The sequence below is a fragment of the Sarcophilus harrisii genome, chromosome 1, assembly GCF_902635505.1.
Source record: "Sarcophilus harrisii chromosome 1, mSarHar1.11, whole genome shotgun sequence".
NCBI lineage: Eukaryota > Metazoa > Chordata > Mammalia > Dasyuromorphia > Dasyuridae > Sarcophilus > Sarcophilus harrisii.
The window spans coordinates 497,284,053-497,309,990 of record NC_045426.1 but is presented as its reverse complement, the minus strand read 5'-3'; the positions used below and the strand labels follow the sequence as shown (position 1 = coordinate 497,309,990).

General features: G+C 35.7%; 1 protein-coding gene across 4 annotated transcripts in view; it reads right to left on the bottom strand.

The window, feature by feature from the left end:
- Positions 1-25,938, bottom strand: part of SMCHD1 (structural maintenance of chromosomes flexible hinge domain containing 1) — a 222,882-nt gene that overhangs the window by 35,794 nt on the left and 161,150 nt on the right. Inside the window, exons 49-50 of one of the 4 annotated variants that reach the window (XR_004230979.1) lie at positions 23,139-23,185; positions 13,498-13,581 (exon numbers count right to left, since the gene is read on the bottom strand). The exons of the other annotated variants lie outside the window; for them this stretch is intronic. The gene's annotated coding sequence lies outside the window, so the exon portion shown is untranslated. The remainder of the gene's footprint in view (positions 1-13,497; positions 13,582-23,138; positions 23,186-25,938) is intronic. 4 annotated transcript variants of the gene reach the window in all.

Below are 25,938 nucleotides of genomic sequence, written 5' to 3'. Positions count from 1 at the left end.
TTAGCTTAATACCAAATTATCGCATCAAAACCTCATTATCCATGACCAAATCCTATGACTGCATCACATTCTCACCTCTCTGGAAAAAAATTATATGAAAAATAGAAAGAGAAGACACAAATAGTTAGGAAGCTCAAAAAAAAAACTTCATTTAAAAGGTAGTGCTGGAATTGCATCTTTTTTTGTTGTTCTTGTTTTGTTTTTGGTTTAATTTAACTTAATTTTTTATCTGTTTTTTAACACATTGATTTATGAATCATGTTGGGAGAGAAAAATCAGAGCAAAAGGGAAAAACCATGGGAAAGTTAAAAAATAAAAACAGAAAAAAAAAGTGAATAGCATGTGTTATTCAGTCTCTTACTTCTTTTTCTGGATGCGCATGCATTTTCTGTCCAAAGTCTATTGGGATTGCTTTAGATCACTGAGCCACTGAGAAGAACCAAGTCTTTCATAGATGATCATTGCACAATCTTGTTATTGTGGATATTCCTGGTTCTGCTTGTTTCTCTCAGCATCAGTTCATGTAAATCTTTTCAGGCCTTTCTATAATCAGCTTCTTCATCATTTTGAATGGAACATTAATATTCCATTACCTTCCTGTACCACTGAGTTGTGTCTTGAAGAGATACAAGGACAAAGAATAAAGCAATCCCTACTCAAAGAAGCTTACATTCCAAAAGGGGAGGACAACAAATATATATGTTAGAATTCTTACAAGGTGCTAAGTCATTGGAATTGACAGAGACAATAATTATCTAATTTAGCATGGTACATAACAGTTCTCTAGTTCAGAGTTCACACCTTTCACATCTTTAGAGTTCATACCTTTAAGAGAGCATATATTAAGAGGAACCCACTAAAGGACAAGCCCACTAGAGACTACGGGAGATTCATAAGTCAGGATTCACTTTGGGAGATTCATAAGTTGGGGAGATTCACAAGTCAGAAGCCCACAAGCCCACTCTCGGAGAAGGACTCAGATTCATTCCAACTTCCACCTTTGTGCTGGCTGGAGGCTTTGAATTTAGAGGGAGCTAGAGGCTGAAGCTGGAAGAGGCAAAAGAGTAGCAATGAGAGCTCTCAGAACCAAAGAAAGCTAACCAGTCTATTTTGGAAGAGACAATAAAGGATTGTACTTTAATCCCTGGCTGCATTTGAGGTGATTATTACTCTGAACTGAAACTAAGGCTGCCTCCAGAAGCCCCCCATGAAACCTGCTCCCGGAGAATGATTATATTTTAGAGAAGAGAACATTACATATATACATACACATATAAAAAATGAATACAAATAAATGTCAACCAGTCAGCTGGAAAGGAAGGGAACTAGCATTTTTGGGGAACTGGAAAGACTATATGTAGAAGGTAATATTTGGGCTTTGTCTAGAACAGAAAGATTAGGAGGGGATACAATGAGGCTAGAATAATAAATTGAGGCCAGGTTATCAAGGGCTTAAAAAGCTGAAAAGGGAGTTTTTATTTGATTCTAGAAACAATAAGATGTCATTAGAGCAAACGGGAGAGTGATGAGTTAAGATCTAAGCTGTTAGATAGCTCTGAGTCATCTCATGCATCAAGATGATTAAATGTACGGGAGATAAAGAGACTATCCAGAGAATGTAGAGAGAGAGAAGAATGATCTAGAACTTCAGAGAATATGTACATTTGGAAGGCATGATAAGCCAGAAAAGAAAATTGAATAGTGATTAAACAAACAGGAGGAAAACTAAGGAAAAAAATATTGTTATAAAAACCCACCAAGGAGAGGGCATCCAGGAAGAGAGGTTCGTCAAATATAATAGAGAGATATGAGGGCCAAGAAAAGAGCATCAGAATTAGCAATTAAGAGATCACTGGTAGTTTTTTTAAAATGGAAAAGTAAATCAATGGAAAAGACTAAACAAGGGAGAAATAATGAAACTCAAAAAACCAGTCTTTGATAAACTCAAACTATTTAGGAAAGAACTTCTTATTTGATAAGAACTTCTGGAAAAACTGAAAAGCAATATGGAAGAAATGAGACCTCGAGCACCATATTATTTTATATTCCAAAAAAGATTCAAAAAACATATTAGAAATCATACCAAAAAATAATTAGAAGAGAAACATATCATCTACTTTTCATAGCTATTTGTAGGAGATATACTTTTTCCCCTGATAATTAATCATTTTATTAACAATGCTAGCATTTTATTAATAAAAAGGATCATGACACTCCTGAATGCCAAAAACTGCTCCCGAGGCTCACATTTGATATGCCCTTGGAAGAGTGGGTGGTTCTTGAGGGTGACAACCAACTGATTGGTTAATGAGATGGATTTTACAAAGAAAAGTGGGCTCACTCCAATAAGGGGCTAGAAAGACATTATGTCACTATCTCTACACTTAGACCAATCCCCAACCTTGAGCACCGAGACAAAGGATCAACCCCCATCCATATTTGCTTGAGTAAAACAAGCGAGCAGGAATTCACCTTAGATTACATTCCTTGTAAGGCTGGGGGGGGATTTGAACAAGACTGAGGAGAAAGTTAGTCCTATCCTCCTATTCTTAAGAAGTAGGCCATTGGACAAAGGAACAGGACGGGAAAAAAAGTTTGGGTCTCCCCAATTTTAATGACTTGCTATTAATGTCAGAGAGAACGAGCCATTTTTCTCATTCCCCTGTTTGATTCTATTAGAGACAGTCTCCTCAATCACTAACTGATATGATAAACACCTTTAGAAACCAGAGTTTCTAACTACCAGATTTAATGAGAAAAGGAAACAATCTATTGACATCAATTGACACTCTTTGACAAAATCAAAAGGGAGCAATCTCCTTTGATAAGTAGACCTTACAGATAAAAGGCACAAAGAGAAAAGTAAACAGTAAAAGTAAATAAATAAATCTGTCCATTTCATAGAAGTGTCATCCCAAGTAGCCCTCTGGTTCTTTAGAAAACATCTGATACAGCCCTCTGGTTTGGGTGTGTGGTTGTCTCAGAGCAGTCTCCAGCTGACTAGTTTCTCTGGTTTAGATCAATTTTATAGATCCTCTTCTCTGCTAAAAAAGTCTCGGATATATATTTTGAACCTAATCTTAGTAATAACCTTAACCAAACTAGGGAGAAGTCATTACAAAAGATAAAATAAATAATCTGATTAAACAAAATTTTAAAACATATGAGCAAACAAAATACACCTAGGATAAGAAGAAAAGTCACTGATGGGGTTAGAATAAACCTTTATGTCAAATATCTCACATGAGAGTTTGATATTTAAAATACAAAGACATCTAACAGATAAAAAAACCAAAACCAGTTTTCCAATATATAAACAAATAACCAAAGATAATAAACAGTTTTCAACAGAATTTCAAATTATTAATAATCATATGAAAGGATGCTCCAAATCACTTACAAGAGAAATACAAATCAAGACAAACCTGAGGTTTCACATCACATTCAGCAAATTGGCAAAGATGATAAAAATTGGGAATATTCAATCAGTAGTGGATAGGCTTTGGAAAGATAGGCACACTACTGCATTATGGGAGAGATGAGAAATAGAACAATCATTTTGGAAGGCAATTTCAAATTGTGTATATAAAGTGACTAGAATGCCTATCACCTTTGACCTAAGCTTATACTCCAAGGAAGTCACTGATAAAGAGGGAAATCCTGATACAGACTAAAATACTTATATCAAAGAATTAGAAATAAAATAAATATCCATCGATTGGTGAATAGTTAAACAAATTGTACTACACGTATGTAATGGAACATTACTGAGCTTGAGAATGATGAACATGCTGAAAAACATGAATTTACATAAATGGATTCAGTGAAGTAAGCAGAGCCAGGAAAACATCATGCACAATAACTAAAATGGAAATGGAAAAAACAAGCTGAAAACAATTGAAAGGGGATGTTCCAAAATTATAACTAAGCATAATCTCAAAGAAGAGATGTGAGAATCCCATCTCCATCTTCCTTTACAAATGGGAGGGAAGGTCCATTTGTGTATAATAATTGCTTTTATTTTTGGATTGATTGGTTTTGTGGATTATTTCTCTTCCTTTGCTTATTTTTCCCTTTAAGATTATCCTTTTATTATATGAGTCCCTGAAAGGAGGAGGGAGAAAGATATGGAAAACATTTAGGCAATATCAAAATTAAAAGATATTAGCAAATATTTGTTTTAAAAAAGATAACTGATATAAGTTCAGAGGCAAACACAAACAGGACTACTTTAAAATCAAGCTGTAATAATATAAGTTCACAATAATAAGAAATAAAAATATTTTAAAAATAAAAAGAGAATTGGTAACTTCACAGTAAATACCTGAGTTTGAGATTGAAGGTTAGAGAAAGAGAGTGATTGAGGAAGCAATGTGCTGTAGAAGAAAGAAGATGCGATTAAAGGTACATGTAGAGGGGGTATCCTTGACAAGAAGAAAAGATACCACATAACTAGAGACTAGGGGAAAGAAGAAAGTGTGAACAATGTCATGGGATTGTGAAGAGAAGAGAAAAAGAGGGTGGTTCATGGTGAACAGTCTCCATGATATCAGCAAAAGAGGCAAGGTTCTAAGCAGGGAGACAGAAGGATTGAGGACGGAATAACTTCTGTCAGTGCATTGACTCAAAGTAGTAAGAATGGTTATGCATCTCTATTCAACTCCATTCACCCAGCCTTGCATAAGAGTAAAGGAGACGGATGGTGGGAGTAAATTAGAGGTAAGGTTCATAAGGGGTAACATGATAAAATGGTGAGAAATTTAAGAGTATAAGTCAGTGTGGATTTGAATTGTGTAATTTTCTAAAGGATTGATTTTAGAAAGGAAAAAAAATGAAGTCAGAGCAGAGGTACTATAGTGCCTGAGAAAGAATTGATGGGAAAAGAGATTGAAAGTCTCAATGAGAAACAAGAATAGGTTTGGGAGGGGTGAGGTGTAGGGAGAAATCTTCATGACATAAGAGGTTATGATTGGATAGAGGAATAGTGATTATTTTTGATAAAGGAAGTAAAATGCTGTTTCTGGGTAATGGTGAGATCCAGCGTTTGACTCTCCCTATTTGTGGGTGAGGTATAATGAAGATGTAGGTCATGAGATTTAAGGAGATTAAGAAATTGAGAGGTTAGAAAATTTGAGGGAGCATCAACATGAATGTTGAAGTCCCCTAGTATAAGGTAGAAATTGAGTAGGAGAGAAAGATAATAAGCCAAGTGCCAAAATCCTTGAGAAAGAAAGGAAAATGACCTGAGGACCAGTATATAACAGCCACCATAATTTGAATAAATGGAAATTTTTTAATCAAGTAGCCTTCAAAGGAGTTGCTGAGTGAAGACAAAAAGAGATTGTAGAGCAAGAAGTATTTAAACTCTCTCTTGAAGACCAGTGTATCAGAGATAAGTAAAGTATGGGAAAGGATGGTTAAGGAAGTAGTGTTATCGAAGGGAAGCCAGGACTCAATAAGACCAAGTAGATGAAAGAAGTGTCAGAGGAAAAGATAAAAATGAGGGGGGATTTATTTACTGTGCAATAGGAGTTGCAGAGGGCACAGAGGATTGGGTGGACAGAGTTGAAGTAGAATTATGGGTGGGATAGAATTAAAGAGGAAGGGAATGAAAGAATATGAAGTAGGAGTTGAAGATAATTCCAGATGACTGATCCTTAAGAGTAATAAGGAAAGTAACCAAGGGTAGGAGTTTACTAGATATAAGGACAGTATGAGATGACAGATGAATTACTATTGCTTGCAGTCTTAAAGGGATGTGTTGCAGAAGAAAGAAGATGAAATCAAAGGTACATGTAAAGGGGGTATCCTTGACAAGAAGAAAAGACACCATATAACTACAGACTAGGGGAAAGAAGAAAGTGTGGACAATGTCATAGGATTTTGAGGTGAAGAAAACAGAAAAAGAGGGTGGTTCATGGTGAACACCCCTCAATGATCTCAGCAAAAGAGGCAAGGTTCTAAACAGGAAGACAGAGGGATTTGGTGTAGGGACACATGTAGTCACCTTGCATAATCCTTTGGGCCATCTGGGGGAAGGTAGGGAGGCTGATGGAGAGAAGTTGGGTATTTGGTCCATTAAAGTAGCACAGATCCACTGGGGCACTGTAGGCACTTTTAGGAATTCTCCTTGAATAATTATATTGAACTAAAAATATTTTCCCCAAAAAAGTCCATATGCTAGTCCTCATTTAATCTTGTTCTCAAGCAAAATTTACAAACTCAAAAAAGTAGCATATAATACTGAAAAAAGCACTGAACTTGAGAGCTGAAAATATTGATTCCAATAACTGTTCTTATCATGACAGAATCGCTTAATGTCTCTGAGCCTTGTTCCCTCTGTAACATATTTCTTTTTTTTATTATAGTTTTTTATTTACAAGATATATGCATGGGTAATTTTTCAGCATTGATCCTTGCAAAACCTTCTGTTCCAACTTTTCCCTTCCTTCCCCCATTCCCTTCCCCAGATGACAGGTAGAAATACATGTTAAATATTGTAACATATTTCTTCAATCTACTTTAATACATCATTTCTGGCTATTAGTTGAGATAGAAAACATTTGATTTGATTAAAAATATTCCCTACTGGAATAGTCTATTGTTATATATTGAATTCAAATTCTTCCCATTGAATGATTTATTTCATTCCAAACCATTTGCTAGTGTCCACAATAGAATTCCATTTGTTAATTAAGACATGAAGAAGATGTTCACTGACAAAACAAGTGTCACATGCTATCGGAGTGTATAATATCTTTCCCCTTTGCACCAAGTTTTTCCTCTGAGCTCATCTATATAGATACAACTTTTCAATGAGACAGATTGTAACTCTCATTCATATTTGTCCATCATGTGTGACTCCATATTTACACATAGTTTTACAAAGTATCTACCCAAAATACTCAAGATCTTCTAGCACTTTTGACATTGTAGGAATCAGTAAATTGGTTATCTTTCATACTCTTCACATGACTGGCTCATCTTCTTTCCCAAGTGAAAGATCTCTCTGAGGTTATTATTAATGCAATTTCTTGTGCACGATTCTTAGTTGTTACTATTTTAGAATTTGCTCATGCTCACCATGAATTTCTTCATTGCTTGATGGGCAATTCTAATTCTTCATCTACTTCATCTAATTCTTCATTCTATAGCTTGCAGCCAATGAACACAAAATTCAGCTGTGTTAGTAGAGAAAACTTAGAGACTGACAAAGACAGATAAGAGGTCAAGTGATCTGATGAATATTATAGACCTATCACTTCTTAGCATTATAGTTGAAAACCTAGAACTTCCTGAATTGAAGCTATATTGTTTGTCCAGAATATTGTTGTAAAAAGATGTTAGATATTTTTAAGGAGAAACTTAAGGCTGTTACATGAATTCATCCTCTCTTCTTTTAATACTCAACTCTGCTCTTAACTCATTGTCTATTTTTAGTATCAGTCCAACACGATACAAAAAGGCCAACCTTTTATATTACCCATTTAATTATATATCATAATCTATATCAATGGTCTTTAAATCTTTTTGCCTATATAATCTCCTCTAATTAGTAAAATATTTTGATCATGTCCCTATATATATTTATTTATTTATGTGCAAATTATATATATGAACTGCTGTATTAATGCATTTTGTACATTATAAACCATACAAAATTACACATCTTAAAAGGATGAGATAAATGTGAAATAAATAAGCATTATTTTAAAAATATTTTAAATTTTATTTAATAGTATCAAAACCCTTTTTTTTGTTCTCACTAAAAATATCATTAATGATAGTATTGTAGTAATATTAATGTGATTGACTATGCTTTTTTTTTTAAATCCTGTCTTTGTGCTTTTAGTTTGGGAAAATTTATAAATAATTATTATTAGCAATTAATCAATTTGATGAACTTAACCAGTCAAGAGGGCAAATTCTTTTTTTTGTAGATACTTTTAAAAAAATACACAATATACAAATCAGTTAGTAAACATTATGCTTTTTCAGCAAGTCATACTTCCCAGTATAGATACTGACCATATAAAATGCAATAAACAAAAGCTTGTTTCTGATTTTAACTCAATAGAATTTTTTTCTTTCTTTATCTGGTTCTCTTTGATTGATATCATACATTAATTTCCCACACATTTGAATATTTTAGTTATGTTTTTGTATAAGAGTGAGAAATAGGAAAAAAGCCAAATTACCAGAACCATAGAATTACAGAAGAGAATTATATGTATAATAAAGCTTTCAAAAGGTAGCTTGAAGCCAGATTGTGAAAACCTTTAAAAGCCAGTTTATTTTTGGCTCTATAGTCAACAGGGAGCCCCTGAAATTTAATGAGTAGAGGGGTGATATTGTCATTTCTTTGTTTTTGGAAAAACATAATTGGTAGGTATGGATTAGAATTATAGGGAGAGACTTGAGGCAAGGATATCAATTAAAAGACAATTTCTAAAACTGTAAGAGGAGCTGAACCATACCTGCCCAGGTGTTATGGTGAGATAGGGGAAGGAGGGGCTAATTTTCCTAATGGCTGTTGTTGCTATGGCTATCTTGATCTTAAGTTTTAATTATCGTGGGGAGCATGAAACTTCACAGAGAAGAAAGCCTAGGAATTTATACAGCATAAGGAAGGAGCAAAGTGAGGAGATATTTAAAAATGAGTAAAAAGTAAGTATTTGTAGCCACATTATTGGCAGTTACTGTGAGGAGGACAGGATGACTTTTCTCAGTTTCTGATTGGTTAATAACATCTCCACCTCTGCTGGCTTCAATTATTTTAGCTATATATTAAAAAGACATGCACAGGCAGAAACTGGCAACCAAATGCATTTCATTGTGTTAAAAATAAACTCTGAGAACCATAATGATTTTTTACCAAATCATTTGGCATACAAAGTTGCTTAGTACACTAGTGATTCTGGCAGTGAAATCACATTTATAGAATAGTCATGCTCTTCTCTAGGGGTTTTGAATTTTTTACTTAAAAATAAGTAAGATGTTATAGTAAAGAGAATTTCATTTTAAATATTAAATAAATAACAATATACCTTGGAAATGGTGAGCAAACAAATTTAAAAGCTGGAACTTGTATATTTCCAAATATCTGAACTACATACTATAATGGAAACTGCTGAATAACTGATTTCATTTTCTGGGCCTAAATTGGACAAAAATAAAATGATCACATTAAGGGAACCAATATAGCATCAACTGGAAGTTTGAGGACATGACTTTTGGCAGTTAAACTGAAAAATGGGAAGACATAATGAAAGCATGACATCAAGAAAAATTAGATTTTTCAATATGAAAAACAAGGAAAGACTTTTTTAAGCCTAGTAAGCCTTTGTCATACATGTCTTACTCTTTAACACCAAACTGCTAGCCATTGCACAACATCCATTTCAAGATTCACTTAAAATACTATCTAAGGCAGTAGCAATCAAACCCAAGCAGAAAAAAAGGAGAGGGGAGACAAATCTGAAGCAAGGATCCCTGTGGTTTGCACAGGGATTTAGTTTTAAGACTGCTGCAGGCCTGACACCTCTGATCTAAGTGCATCACTCAAATGATTTCTTTTTGTCTGATCTCCCAGTCAGTCATGATTTTTCTTCCCTCAGGCCTCCCATAGCACTTTGTAGTCTCTAATATGGTTCTTTAAGATAGTTTTGATTTCTTTTTCCTTTCTATCAAAGTATTTTCATATTTTCTCTCTCAAAATAATTAAGCAAAAATAATTCGATATGGAACCCTCATCTGACAATGCAGGCAATATTCTGTTCTACTAGTCTCTTACTTTTCTGACATGAAAAATGAACCCATTTTAATTATTTCATTGTTTATATTGTTCTTTTGGTTCTCCTTATGTTATTCTGCATCAATTTATACAAATTTCACATTTCTTTGAATTCTTCATATTCATCATTTCTTACTAAAAATGTTCTTCAACATTCATACAACAGTTTTTTTTAGTCACTTTCCAACAAATGGGCACTCATTTTGTTTCCAATTCTTTACTACTACCAAAAAAAATGAATATTTTGTTTGGAATGGCATTTTTATCTTTGATTTTCTTGGGGCACAAAATCAGAAGTGGACTTGCTGCATCAAAATGTATGAACAGTTTAGTCACTTGGCTTGCATTGTCCCAAACAAAACAGAATGGACAGATCATTTCACAGTTTTATCAACACATTGTCAGTGTGCTTATTTTCCTCTCCAATACTGACTCTTGGAATCTTTTTATTTACATGGTGTGAGTTGAAGCCTCAGGGTTATTTTAATTTTTATTTCCCTTACTATTAGTGACTTAAAGCATTTTTTTTTTCATGTGGCCATTTATATCTCATACTTTTTGACTCAAAAATTATTCAAAACTATGGGAAATAGGTTACATTCAAGAAAAATTAGTATTTCTGCTGTAGGCTTCTAAGCTCTTTTTCACTTTTGGTGGATCCACCTAACTCTCACTTGTGGCTCCAAGAAGCTGTAGCATAGTGGCCACAACCTGGTTTCCACAGAAGGACTAACCAAGACTGAGGGAAACTGAAGAGTCTCAAGCCCATCAACGAGTAAGGGCAGTATCTGCCCCAAGCATGTGAAAACTTCCCCTGGTGGAATGGGTATGAGCACAAATTGTTCCAATGGCCATGAGAGCAACTGAAGTGGGTGCTGTGGAGCACTTCTAGCTTGGTTAGAAACCAAAGATGCATCTTGAGTCATCACTACTCATCTTGATTCTGTCCTGCCAATGGGGAAAGAGGACTCTGGAAGAGAGAGTAAGGCTGATGACTTTGTGCAACTCTGCTTCATTTAAACCCAACCTGTGTACGAATCAAAAGACTTCCCCCCATCTAATTTTACCATTTCTACCTATCTAAAAGATAGGTGGCAACAGGCAAGCGATGAAGGTGCAGGTGCCAGTACAATGCAAGCTGAGTCACAGCCTTGCACACAGGTGACCTGGACCATGGGGTCATTGTCTTACTAAATGCAGCAATGTCCTGATGTCTCAGCAGTCTTAAGGATCATACTGCTCATCTCTTGGTGTGAGGAAGGAGCTAGAAATAGTGCTCTAAAAATTGTTTGCTTATGCGACCTTGGCTAGATTACTACAGCACATGAGGATTCCACCCTATGGTCAAAGCACTAAAAAAATGTACAAAAACTTCTGCAAAATTGATTCCACCCACTATCAGCACATGGAAAGTGCACACATTTACACACACACACAAACTGGTAAATCTCAAAGACCAATAGCTCTTGCTACAAGAAAACTTGGCAGTTATCAAATCACATCCAAATAGCAGCTCTGAGTGAAACAAAGCTGGAAAACGAAAACCAGCTTACTGAAGTCGGAGCTGGATACACTTTTCTGGAGTGGCTGCAGTGAAGGGCAGCACCATGAAGCTGGTGTCTGTTTTGCAATCAAAATAATGTGATTGCCACCCACAGGAAAATGCCATGTCACCCTCCTCAGTGCCTAGGCTCCCATCAAGAGAAACTCTGGGGAGGTTATGAAGTCAAAGAGGTTAAAGAAAAATTTTATGAAGTTCTAGAGACTCTTCTCATCAATACGCTGAGACATCAAGTTTATAATTCTGAGCTATTTTAATGCTAGAGTAGGCACAGACCATCAAAGATGGCATGGAATTCATAGAAGGAATGGAGTTGGAAACAGCAACAGCAATGGTCTCTTCCTGCTGAAGACTTGTGCATCTCATGGTATTCTCATCAACAGCACTATCTTTCGTTTATCTAAATGTAACAAAATTTCATGTTTGCACCCTTGCAGCAAACACTGGCAACCAATACAAAGTGATTGTAAGGATTGTAAGCTGATTATAGACATCCTCTCCAAGCTAAATAATTGCATTCAGCAGAAATGGCAGGCCTAAGGCAAAAAGACTAGAAGAATTAATGTCAACATATCAGAGCACTTCTCTTGAGTGGGAAAAGTTTGTTGCCAACATGGGGGGAAAGTTGTGCCAACACACAGCTGACAATAGTGGAGCAGAAAAGGAGTGGGCAGCTTTCAGGGATTTGGGGTACAGCACGGTATTTGCTCATGTGGGTCAGGACACCTGCAAACATCAAGACTGGATTTATAAAAATGATGAGGAAATTCAGAAGCTGCAAAATGTGAAACGAGAATCCACAAAGTGTACCAGTAGGCTAGTTCATCCATTTCTAAGAAGCCAGGAGTTAATTCCATCAAAAGTAAAGGATAAATGAAGCTTAGAGAGATGCAGAATTCTTGGCTCAGTAATAAAGTAGATGAAATTTAGCTTTATGAACAACAATCCAAAAAATATTTTTATGAAACCTGGAAAGTTATTTATAGGCCAAAGATCTAGGGTACATCTCAACTATTCAATGTTTTCATAGAGTCATAATGATTAGTCATAAGACCATGATCCTAGAGAGATGGGGTGAACACTTCTATAGTGTTCTCAACAGACCAACATCAATCATTGCTGATGTCACTGAAATTATTTACCTCATGTTGAAGTCAATCTTTTCCTAGCTGCAATTCCAACTGAAGAAGAAGTTTTGAATACCATTAGGTTTTTTCATGTGGTCAAGCACCTGGGGCTAATACTATTCCATCTGAAATTTACAAGGTGGGAAATCCATTGCTTATACAAAACTGACTAAAATTTTCCACATCAAGAAGAAGTTATCTCCTAGGAATTCAAGGACATCCCCATTGTCCATCTCTATAAAGATAAAGGCGATTGTTCTGTGACAATCACAGGGAATTCTCTCCATTAGTCATTTCTGGAAAGAATCTTGCCAGAATTCTCCCTAATAGTTTGATCCTTCATCTGGAAGATGGTCATCTACCTGAGAGCCAATGTGACTTCAGAAGGCTCTCGTGGAATAGTCCATAAGGTATTTGATGCCCAACAATTTCAGGACAAAAGCCAGGAGCAGAATAGAAGTCTATATACAGTGTTTGTAGATCTGACAAAGGCCTTTGATACTGTCAGTCATGAGGGCTTATTGAAAATTATGCCAAAATCTGGTTGCCCCCCAAAATTCATCAGTATTGCATATTAATTATATAACAGCATGCTTATCCACCTTCCGGTTAACAGATGATACTCTCATGCTTTCTCAATCACCAATGGAGTGAAACAAGGCTGTGTATGCTTGTTCCCATGCTTTTTAGCATAATGTTTTTAATCGTGCTGTGAACATGGCATCAAGATCAACTCCTGCACTGATAGTAAATTCTTCAATTTTAAAAGGCTACAAACCAAAACTAAAGTGGTGGGAGTATTGGTGCATGATTTTTTTGTTTGCAGATGTGACAGTGCTTTTAATGTAACCTCTGAAGCTTAGATGCAACAAAGTATGGATTAGTTCTTTCCTCCTTGGACTAATTTTGGCCTAACAATTAACACCAAGAAAACACAGGTATTCCATCATCCATATGTGGAACTATCAGTTACAGCAAATGGAGATGTTTTGAATGCTGTGGATAAGGTCACTTACCTTGGCAGTATACTTTCCAGGAATGTACAATTGATAATGACGTTGACACACACATTGTCAAGAGCTAGCTGAATATTTGGGAGGCTACAAAGAAAAGTGCAGGAGAAAGGAAGTATTAGACTGACTACCAAACTGAAGGTTTCCAGAGATACTGTTCTGCCCTCACTGTTGTACACGGGAAACCTAGATAGTGTACCAATGTCAGATCAGAAAACTGAATTGTTTTCATTTGAATTGTCTCAGGAAGATTCTGAAGATCACCTGGCAGGATAAGACACCAGACACTGAGGTCTTTTCTTAAACTAAACTGCCAAGAATTCCAACTTTACTGCAGAGAGCACAACTCTGTTGGGTTGGCCACATTGTTTGAATGCCAAACGTACACTTGCCAAAAAAGACAATTTTATGAAGAAATTACACAGAGCAAATGCTCATGTGGTGATAAGAAAAAGTGATACAAAGACCCTTTCAAGGTCTCTCTTAAGAACTTTAGAATTGAATCCAATTCTCCCTGTGCAACAAGAGAACTGTTCGGTTCTACACACATATATTGTATCTAGGATATACTGTGACATATTTAACATATATAGGACTGCTTGCCATCTAGGGGAGGGGGTGGAGGGAAGGAGGGGAAAAATCGGAACAGAAGTGAGTGCAAGGGATAATGTTGTAAAAAATTACCCTGGCATGGGTTCAGTCAATAAAAAGTTATTATAATAAAAAAAAATAAAAGAATAACAAATTGTAAAAAAAAAATTAATTAATTAAAAAATGAGATTTTTATCTCAAAAAAAAAAAAAAGAACTTTAGAATTGATTGCATGGTATGGGAGACACTGGACTGGCCAACATGGTGTGCCTTCATTAGAGAAGGTACTGTGTTCTTTGAGCAAAACAGAATTGAAGTATTTCAGAAGAAATGTGAGATATGCATAATTAGAGAACCTACCCCCAAATGTTCATATGGACTATTTGTGGTTGTCCTGTGATAGGTAATTTGGAGCTCATATTGGTCTGATCAGCAATAATCAGACATACTATTACTTGACTTGAACATAATGACATAATTTTTGTCTTTTTCAAGAATGAAGGATAACAACCAACTAAAAACTATTCTTATTTTTTGATCACTTATCCATTAGGGAATAGCTTTGAGTCTTAAATATTTGTGTTAATACTTTCACATTCCCTATTATACTTTTGTAAGTTATATTTTATGTGTTTTCCCGTTGTATCATTTCTCTGATATTTCTTCTGTCTTTGTAGTGTGTTTTTTGTAGTGTGTCTGTGTGCGCGCAAAAGTTTTTGAATTTCAGGGCATAAAAATTTCAGGGCATATTTTATCTGTTATGATCTGCTCTAGATCTTGTTAAAGACTTTTCTCCTTGGCTAGAGTTATAAAAAGTACCTTATCTTAGCTCTCTTCTCCTTTTTCATGTGGTCTTATAACTTCATATAATAGAGGATGATGCCCAATTGAAAATGTCTAGAGGTAAGTGATACATTGTCAAAGGATATGAACAGTTTTTGGAGGAAGAAATCAAAGCCGTCTATAGTCATATAGTTTCCAGGAATGCAGAGCCAGAACCCTGCCCTCATGAGGCTTGCCTTCTACTATAAGATATAACAAATACATAGATAAATAAATGAAAGATAACCCAAGAAAGAAAATGTTGTTAACAATTAGGGGATTCAGAAAAGGCTTCCCCAAACAATGGCACTTTAATTGAGTTTAGAAGGAAGTTAAATGTAGCTTCTGAAGTCACTTCCAGCTTTAAATCAATGATTCTCAGCCCATGCATGCCTGTTAGTATGTGTGTTACCTATGTTATGAATCTGTCTAAATGCAGTGTGCGGGGAGATATGGTCCATTCTGGAATTTTCTGGAATCTCCCCTCTCCAAGAAAGACTTTGATATCCTCTTCTGAGGACTTTCATCAGCTCCCACTGGTTTCAAGTACCCTCTCTATGCAGATAAATAATTCTTAGATATACTTATCCAGCCCTGATCTCTCTTCTGATCTCCAGTTGCTCATCTCCAAATACCTTTTCGATATCTCAAACTAGATGTCTAGTGGGCATCTCAAGCTTATTTTGTCCAAAACTGAACTCATTATTATATTTTCTCCAAATCTACTCCTCTTCTTAAATTCTCTATTATTTTTTGAGGCTACCACCATCCTTTCAGTCCACCCTGGCTCACAATGTAAGTATCATCCTAATACCATACTCTTTTCCATCATTTTTATCCAATCAGTACTCAAGCAAGTCCTGATATTTCTACCTCTGTTATATCTCTTGAATATACTTATTTCACTCTCCTGTCACTGATGAAATGGATGAATAAGATCCCAGAGAAAGGCCATGTTTCTGCTAGCAACAAGTATCTAAATAAGTCATAAGGAAGGGCACAGTCAGGATTGCCTTGTCCTTCAGGGATCCTTTATTGCAGTGGGTCCTGGTTGAAATTCTTGCATTGACAGCATTATCTTGACCCCAGTTACTGTATACAATCAGGAGGCCAAGCTATGGACATTAATCTCCAAGTTTATATTTTCATTATATAAGGTCTTCTCTTTCCCCTTGTTAAGTTCAAGTTCATTAGGATTAGCTTGTTAATTATTATTTTCATTAGCTCATCTTATAGCATCTTCCCTCTTGTTAATTGCAAATTCTGCTAGGGAATTTTGCCTGTTTTATGGCAGTGAGTTCTGCTAGAGAACTTTGTCTGCCTTACAGCTTCTTTCACCTTGTAAATGGTGAGTTCATTTGCACCTTTGCCTTCCTTATGATATCATAATAAAGCTTTTTGTCCTTTGACTTGAAGGTGGCCTAAGCCTGGATTCCACACATTTTAAGTAAGCATCATAATGATGATCCATGAGGGAACTTCACCTGCCTTACGCAGTTTTTCCCCATGGTAATGGTGAGTTCACGTAAGAATTTTGCCTGCTGTATGGAGTCTTTCTTTTTCTAGTTACAAGTGCCTTTAAGGAACTTAGCCTGTGTTTTGCTCCAACTTAATCCACTTTATGGCATCTTTCTCCTTGTTAACTGAGGGTTAATTAGGAACTTTGCTTGTCTTATGACATCATAATGAAGCTTTTTGCCCCTTGACTCGAGAACACAAAGACTTCCTGAACCTCATCACCACCACCACAGTACAGGAGATCATCATTATCACTTAATGCCTGGACTATTGCAATCACCTGCTGGTTTGTCTCTCTGCTTCATCTTTCTCCACTGCAACATATCCTCTACTCACCAGTCAGATTGACCCTTACACCAAATTGCAAATCTAACCATATTTCCACTCACCACCCACCTCCATTCAATAAGCTTCAATGGCTCCCTATTATCTTGAGGATCAAATAAAAAAATCCTCTTTTTGACTTTCAGAGTGTTTTATAACATGGTTTCTTTATAAATTTCTAATCTTCTTATACTTAAGCCCTTCCATGTATACTTTACAGTTCTGTGATAGTACAATTTTTAAATGAGATATCATTTCTTGACTCCTTGTATCCTCACTGGCTTTACCCTGTGCTTTGAGTTTGCTCCCTCCCAGTCTCTGCCTTCTACTTTCCTTGGCTTCCTTAAAATTCCAAAATTAAATTATCCCTTCTGCAATGAACTTTCCCAATCCTCCTTGAAGCAGTTAGATGACAGAACTTAGGAGCTCAAATCCAATCTCAGACACTTCTTGGTACATTTAAGGTGACCGTGGGATAGTCATCTAACCTCTATTTGCTTTATCATAGACAAAAAAAAATGAAACGCTGGAGAAGGAAATAGCAAGCTACTCTATTTTCTTTGCCAAAAAAAAAACCCTATGGACGAATGTCTGCAGGATCACAAAAAGGTGGACATGGCTGAACATTAACAATCCTCCTTAATCTTAGAGCCTTCCCTCTGAGACTATCACTGACAGAGAGACAGAGACACTGAGAGACAGATGAGAGAGCTATGATAGATTTCTACCTCACTTGAAGTTCTCTGAAATGTATGGCAGTCCAGTATGGCAAACTGGAATTCACAGACATCCTCAGGTGCTGGATCCTCTACATGCTTTCTTCTCAACATGATACAGGAGATTTTTTCCTAAAGAAAACCTGAAAACACACCTATCTTCAAAGACAGAAGCCAGAAGAAATCTTCTCTTCCAAGTGCATGCCAACTATGATCCTCATATAGGCAAAGAGTTTTGAGTAATCATTATTTCTACCAGTGAAGAGATGCACAAGTAATGCTTATACAAGGCTTGAGCCTTATACAAAGAAGTATATTCAAAATAAATAAAAAGTAATTTGAGAGGAAAGCACTAGGAATGAGGAAAGCTCAGGAAAAGTTCCATTAAGTGGTACTTGAGTTGATCTTTAAAGGGAATTAAGTGGTGAAGGAAAAGAGGTTTTTCAACCACAGGCATAGGGAAACCTATGCAAAACAGAAACAGAAAGTCAATGCCATGTATGAGGAACATCATCTAGTTTGCCTGGAATATAAAGAAAATAAAGGGAAATGCTCTATAGTAAATTTAGAAAGGAGGATTGTAGCCAGATTGTGAAAGGCCTTAAACACCAAATAAAGAATCTTATACTTTGATCCTAGAGGTAAACGGGAATCCTTAGCAGTTGGCACCTGAAGTTAAATTGAAGAATGTCATAGTCAAACCTGTGCTTTAGAAAAATCACTTCAGTAGTTGGGTGGGATGACTTGGAGAGAGGAAAGACATAAAGCAAAGAGGCCAATTGAAAACTCTTATCTAAATCAATCAAGAGGCTTAGGAAGCAGAAATGGGAGAGGGTTTCTCTGACTTGGTGATCTTAGACAACTCCTGCCCTCTCCACTGAGGAAGGTTTGAGAAAACCCCTATTTCTAAGGAATAGTTCTAATCAAGTATGAAGGGAAAAGCTGGGAGTAATTCCATCCACATAAAGATAAGGACCAGAGAGAGGGAGTTATATAGTTCTCCTCTCTAACCACATATCTTGTGGCCCAAAGTAGTGTTAAAATTTTTAAGTAATCTATTACTATTTTTTGTTTTTCTCTTTTAGGGTATAATCACTTATACCCTTAATCTCATGCAAACTAAATTAAACTTTCTCTTGTAACAAAATAAAATTATGAAATAAAATCAATAGACACAAGACCAGATCTAATAACATATGAAACATTCCCCACCTGTAAGGAGTGAGATTTGTTTCTTGTCATGTATTCTCTAACTCCAAGACTGGTCATTATAATTATTCAAAGTTTTACTTTTAATATTCTTTTAAAAACTGTTACTATGGTCATTGTATACATTGTTTTCCTGATTCTGTTTATTTCACTTTACAACAGTTTACACAAACCTCATATGTTTTTCACTATACTGCACTCAACATCCCAGAAAATTTGGAAAACACAAAAGCAGTCACAGGATTAGAAAAGATCAATTTATGAACTAATCTTAAAGAGGGTGCTGTGTGCTAATTTCACATAGCAGCAAGGTTACATTTAAGATTCTTTAAATTAGGCTTCATCAATATGTGAACTGAGAATTACCAGAAAATCAGGCTGGGTTTTGAAGAAACAGAATAAACTAATGATGAAACTGCCAACATTTGCTGGATTATTATAATTGAAAAGCAAGAGAATTCCAGAAAACAAAAATCTACTTCTGCTTCATTGACTACATTGAAGCATTTGACTGTATGGATCACAACAAAATGTGGCAAGTCCTCAAAGAGATAGGATAATCGTATCATCCATCTTGTCTCCTGAAAACTTGTATGTGGGCCAAGAAGTAACAGTTTGTTATAAACATGGAACAACTGATTGGTTTAAAATTGGAAGAGGTATACAACAAGGATAATCTTGTTTATTTAACTTATATGCAGGTGATAGCAGTCTAATGGCAAAGTGAAAGAAAATTAAGAAGCCCTTTGATGAGGATGAAAGAAAAAGAGTATGAAAGTTGGCCTGAAGCCTAACATAAAAAATAAAAACAGAAAACGAAACAAAACAAACCAACCTAAGATCTTGGCAATTAGTTCTACCACTTCCTGGAAAATGGAAAAGAAAAGATTGTCAGATTTTATATTCTTGGACTCAAAGAATACTGCAGATAACTACAGCCTTGAAATTAAAAGATGTTTGCTCTTTGGAAGGAATGCTATGGCAAATCTGGATAGCATACTAAGGAGCAAATAAATCACTTTGCTAACAAAGATTCCATATAGTCAAAGCTATGTTGCTGTTGTTTTTTTTCAGGAGCAGTGTATTGCTGTTAGAGCTAGATTATAAGGAAAGCTGAGTGGCCCAGAAATAATGATGCTTTCAAATTGAGGTGCTGGAGGCTTTTGAGAATCCCTTGAACAGAAAGGAGATCAAAGCAGCCAATATTTAAAGAAATTAATTCAGGCTATTCACTGGAAGGCCAAATATCAATGCTGATACTTAAAAACTCTGGTTACTTAGTGAGAAGACAAAATTCATTGTAAAAGACAGTGTTAGGATATTAGGAAAGATTGAAAGCAAAAGGGAAAGGGGGTAGCAGAGGATTGAGTCAATATATAATAGAAACAATGAACTTGGACAGAATTTGGAAGATAATGGAGGATGAAAGAGTCTCACAAGTGCTATGGTCCATGGGCTCATGAAAAGTTAGTCATGAATATCAGGCACCATACTAAGTGCTGGAGATACAAAGAAAGGCAAAAATTGATCCCTGGCCTGAAAAGGTGTACCTTTCAATGGGGGAGACAAGAAGTAAGGAAAGTAGCCTTTAAGTTAAATCCTGAAAGAAACTAAGAGATGGAATCATCATGCCATAAATGATAGCCAATGGAAAGATACAGAAATGAGAGATGGAAATAATGAACAAGGAGCCAAAAGCAGACCAGTACTCTAAATTATAGAGTTTGGAGAAGAGTAAAGTGTATAAATACTGCAAAGGTAGAAGGAACCAGATTATGAAAAACTTTAAATGTAAAATGAGCTTATATTTGATCCTTGAAGCAACAGAAAGACACTTGATCTCACTGAATAGGGGTTGAGCAAGGATGAGGGACGAAAAGATGTGAGAGATAAATGTTTGTAAAATGAAATAAAGTTTTAAAAATTTTTTGTAAATTCCCTTGACAGGTGAACAGAGGATCAACTGGAGAGTAGAAGAGACCTGAAGCAGGATGACCATTTAGAAGGCTATTACAACAATCTAGGTCAAAGAAAATAGCCTTTATGTACGTATCAATTCTCTATAGACACTTCTAAATGAGAAACTTTAATGAGACAATTTTATTTCCTCTATTTAAACTCCAAAAATTTTACTAGTACAAGACTTTTAATGTAAATGGTCTATTTTATCTCTTATGATCTCTACTATCTCATTTAATAATTTCCTAATTTGACTTATTTGTGAAATGTACCTCTTGTCCTTTGTTTTTTAAAAATAATTTATTGTTTAAAACTTGAGATTTACATAAAGATAGATAGGCAGACAGACAGATGATATAGAACTTATTGTAGTATATATATAGTGCAAAATGCTAACCTAAACCTAATACCTCTTAGTAATCTGAAAAGCACAGCACTCCATTATAAATTAAACATGGTAATTCTTAGTATACTACTGTATAGTAACTACTATATAACTGACCAATAAATATCACCCCAAGTATATATACATATTTTTTTCTATCTTAGAGTACAATTCTTTCTTCCTAGTTTTTCTTTCTTTCTTGAAATTGTATTTATATAACTCTTAAGTATCTTGGTAAATTAACTCCCAGGATTTTTATCAATTTTATAATTTTTCTGAACTCACAAATTTTGTGGGTTGATTAATCAGTTACTACACTGAAGCCATTAATCAGCTTAATTAATTTGTTTGGAGTTTTCTAAGTAAATCATATCTACAAATAAGTCTACTTGGTCACCTTTTTTGCCAATCTTTATATCTTTTTTTTTCCTTGTCTTACATTTCAAAACAATATATTCATGGTGAGGAATAGCATGTGAGGAATAGCATTCTTCTAGTTACTGGGAAAACTTCCAATATTTTCCTTAAAAATCATGTGGCTTTCATTTTAGATATGTGTTTTTAAATCACCTAAAAAGACCAATAATTTTTATAATTTTTAACATGAGTGTTGCATTTTATCAAATGCTTTTTCTTTTCTTTTTTTTTTTTAACATTTGTATAGGTTATTCATGCCCTTCTTTGGCAGTAATTCCATGAGACAAACTCTACTAGTATTATATCCATGTCACAAATGTGGAAAGTGCAGCTCTTCTATACATAATTTCCACAATTATCATGCTGGCACAAGAAAAATCAGATCAAAAAGGGAAAAATGAGAAAGGAAGAAAAAAAAATCAAGCAAACAACAAAAATATGCAAACACTATTGTGATCCATACTCAGTCCCGTCCCCACAGTCCTCTCTCTAGGAGCAGATGGCTCTCTTCATCCCAAGACTAAAGAACTGGCCTGAATCACCTCAATATTGAAAAGAGCCATGTCTATCAGAATTGATCATTGTATAATCTTGCTGTTGCCATGTCCAATGATCTCCTAGTTCTACTCACTTCACTTAGCATCAGTTCGTGTAAGTCTCTCCAGATCTCTCAAAAATCAAATTGCTGATTGTTTCTTATAGAACGATAATAGTCCATAACATTCATATACCATAACTTATTCAGTCATCCTCCAACTGATGGGCATCCACTCAGTTTCCAGTTCCTCGTCACTACAAAAGGGCTGTTACAAACATTTTTGTACATGTGGGTCCTTTTCCCTTTTTTATTACCTCTTGGGATACAAGCCCAGTAGAGCCACAGATGGATCAAAGAGTATGCACAGTTTTACATCCTTTTGGGCATAGTTCCAAATTGCTCTCCAGAATGGTGGGATCAGTTCACAACTCCACCAACAATGTATCAGTGTCCTAGTTTTTCCACATTCCCCTCCAACATTTATCTTTATTTTTTCATGTAATTTTAGCCAGTCTAAGAGATATATAGTGGCACTTCAGAATTGTCTTACTTTGCATTTTTCTAATAAGAGTAATTTAGAGCATTTTTATGACTAGAAATGGTTTTATTAATTTCTTCATTTTAAAATTTTCTGTTCATATTCTTTGACTTCAAATGCTTTTTCTATATCTGTATAAGGGTTTCTACTGTATAGCTTATGACTTTGTTAATAGTTTTCTAATGTTTAAGAAGTCCCTGTATCTCTGGTATTAATCCAATCTGGACATAGTGAAAAGCTTTCAAATATATTAGTCTTTTGGGTTTTTGCTAAGATTTGATTTTTTTAATTTCATAACAATAATCATTAGTAAGAATAATTTTCATTCTTTGATTTATTAATCCCTAGGTCTGTTTTCAAACCATATTTATGGTATTGAATAGGGATTTTAGTAAAATGACTTTTCAATTATTATGATTGATTTTTTTTAGTACCAGTAATAATTACAAATAATAGAATTCACTTGGAAATTCACGTAGACTAGAATTTCTTCATTAGTAGTTTGTCTATAATTTGTCTTTTTTAGACTTGGTCTTTTATGATTTCTGTTTTATCAATTAGTTTTTTTCCCTACTTTGTACAAATTGTTATAGATATAGAAATGGAATAAGTGAGTTTACACATCACCTTGATTTGCTTGTGTTCCGTTATTATCCAGGAGAGGCCAAAATAACCTGGGAATCGGAATTAGACAATAAGGAAACAAAATGAGTATTACTTAAATTTGACATAACAGTGATCCTTTGTGGTATTCACTGGGCGAACCCAGAACATCACTGTTGTTCCAGCAAACAGAGAGCCAGATTAAACTGTTCATACTGGCTAGAGTTCACAAAAACATCCTGGTTCTGGGTACTCTGCACTCCTGCTATTATTTTCTTGCATTTGTTGCAAAGCCGTGTAAACCACTCTAAAGCCCAAACTTTGAAGCAGCCGAGACTAGGTCTACTGCTTCTTTGCATATATATTGTACTTGTTCAATAAACACTTATGGGTTCTGCACTTGAATTGTGCTTCTGTTTTCTTTGTTCAGATGAACTCCAACCCTCAAGTAATCATTCTGGTATCAGAAATGGATTGTACTGAAAGTTTGGGATCATCACTCACCAGCATGGTGGAGACAAGCTTGGAGACAAATGGGAACTCCTTGAATTTCATCCTCTCTGGAGGAATAGTGTGGTAAATTTTCTGCTCCAATTCCAATCCCAGACTACTTTCTCTTTTCAGTTGAGTTCACCATTGTTGAGCGAAGATCTGGTAAAATTCTCAGGTGACTCATTAGGAGGAATCTACAGGTACTAGAGACAGTTTTTTTTTTTTTCCTCTCCTTTTCTGAGGCAATTGGGGTTAAGTGACTTGCCCAGGGTCACACAACTAGGAGTGTTAAGTGTCTGAGACCAAATTTGAACTCAGGTCTTTCTAATTTCAGGGCTAGTGCTCTATCCACTGCACCACCTAGCTGTCCTATACAGACTGTTTTTAATAAAAACAAGCAAAATCATCTGAAGATGAAACTAAGTGACCCAAAGTCTAGAAACTAAGCTTCCTGAGTTGACCATCTTTAGTAAGTAGTTTCTTGAGGCAGGTGACTTGAAACTATAAGTTCCAGATAGCGCATGAAAACATCAATGAAAAAATATGAAAAACTGCACAAGAGAATTGGTCAGCCAAACTGAAGAAAAGATCACCCTCTCCCTGATTGTGGTTACCATTCTGCTAGACCACCCCCCCTTCCTTTTATAACAAATTTCTAAGAATAAGAAGTTCTGTAAATACAATATTAAATCTATTAAATAACATTGATACTGGAATATCTGAGTTACTTTAATGAAATGCAAGTATAAATATCTAACAATTTTAACTTGTATTTGTGGTAAAATTATGACACTGTTGCCCATGAAAAAGGAAAAGACTGTTTAAATCAAAGATTTCTGGTGACTGCCAGCTCAGAGAACCTCTCCTTATGATCATGTTAAACTCTCTTCTCTCAGATCAGATTGCCAAATAAAGGTATTGAGAGAAAAATGCTGAAAAAATGTAGGGAAATTTGAATTATGTTCCTCTTGTAGTAATTAGCTGTGTAATCTTAAGCCTGGAATCAAACAAAGATAAGGGAGTTTTCCCCCCCTCCTATATTTCATACTCACATTCCCAGATCTCACACCCTCCTTAATCTGTTTCTCCCTGGCTCCCCAATTTCTCTTCTGTCTTGATCTCTGCAGTGCCTTTTTCTTAATTAAGATACACCCCTCTAATCACTTTCCTTTTTGTTTTCACCTGGGAAGGGAGACATTATCTTGGACTGCCGACCTTGAGGCTATAGAGCGCCCATCTTACTTCTCCCAAGTTCTTCATCATGACCTTGAAGATTTAACCTTTTCTGGACCCACCCTTCTCCAACATATAGATGATGTGTTGTGCTGTCCATTGCATAAAACCTGTGTGGCTGACACCCTTCATATCCTACTTGCCTGAATTCACAAGGGCCTCTTGATATTAATGTCCAGTTTGTTTTCTCCTATGTTCAATTCTTTGGACACACTGTTATATCCAATATACCATATCTCGATTCTGAAAGGCTCAAAGGTATTGTCTACTTTTCCCCTCCCTACCACAAAACGCCTATTGTGTGCATTCCTTAGTCTTATTGACTGGATCCCTGAGTTTTCTGCCATTGCTAGCCTCCATACAAAACTCAGATTGGCCCTATCCTGCCCTCCCACCCTCTGGGCAAGGCAACTACTTGTTTCCCTTCTTCCTTTTTGTTACAAAGGAGAGAACGAATACAAGTGGGGTCCTGACTCAGAAACATGGGGAAAATTTTCACTCCTTGCAAATTATAGACTCTTGATACTGGCCAAACTACTCTAAAAGTATTAAAGAAAAGTCAAAGCAATGGCTTGATTTGGTCAAGTCTGATGCTGATAACAGTATTGGATTTCTCTTTGACCGTATTTGTTCCCATGTAGTAGATGTTTTACCTAACAGTTACCACATATAGCATCTTTCAGCAAGTCACCTTTGCCAATTTAGAAGCTGGTCTTTTCAGCAAGTCAAATGTCATCATTGACACAATACAACTACTCAATCCAGCTCCTTTTCTCTCAGAAGAGGTTTCTCTCAGGAGATGAGGTCGTCTGTGGCATCCCTACACACTAGCCAGGTGATCAAGTCTTTTGGAAGTGACATCTGAGGAAGCACTCTCTCAAGCTCTGGTGGAAAGGACTTTACCAGGTGCTGCAGGCTACCACCAATGTTGCCAAAGTACAAGGGATGGACTCTTGGATACATGTTTCCCATATGAAGAAAGTTCTTGGGCTCCTTATCTGGATGCCCAAGCCCACTGATGACCTTACTGAAAGGCCGGCAACTGCTGACTGCAGGTGTAAAAAGCTAATTCCAAGACAGAAAGATAATGACATCTAGT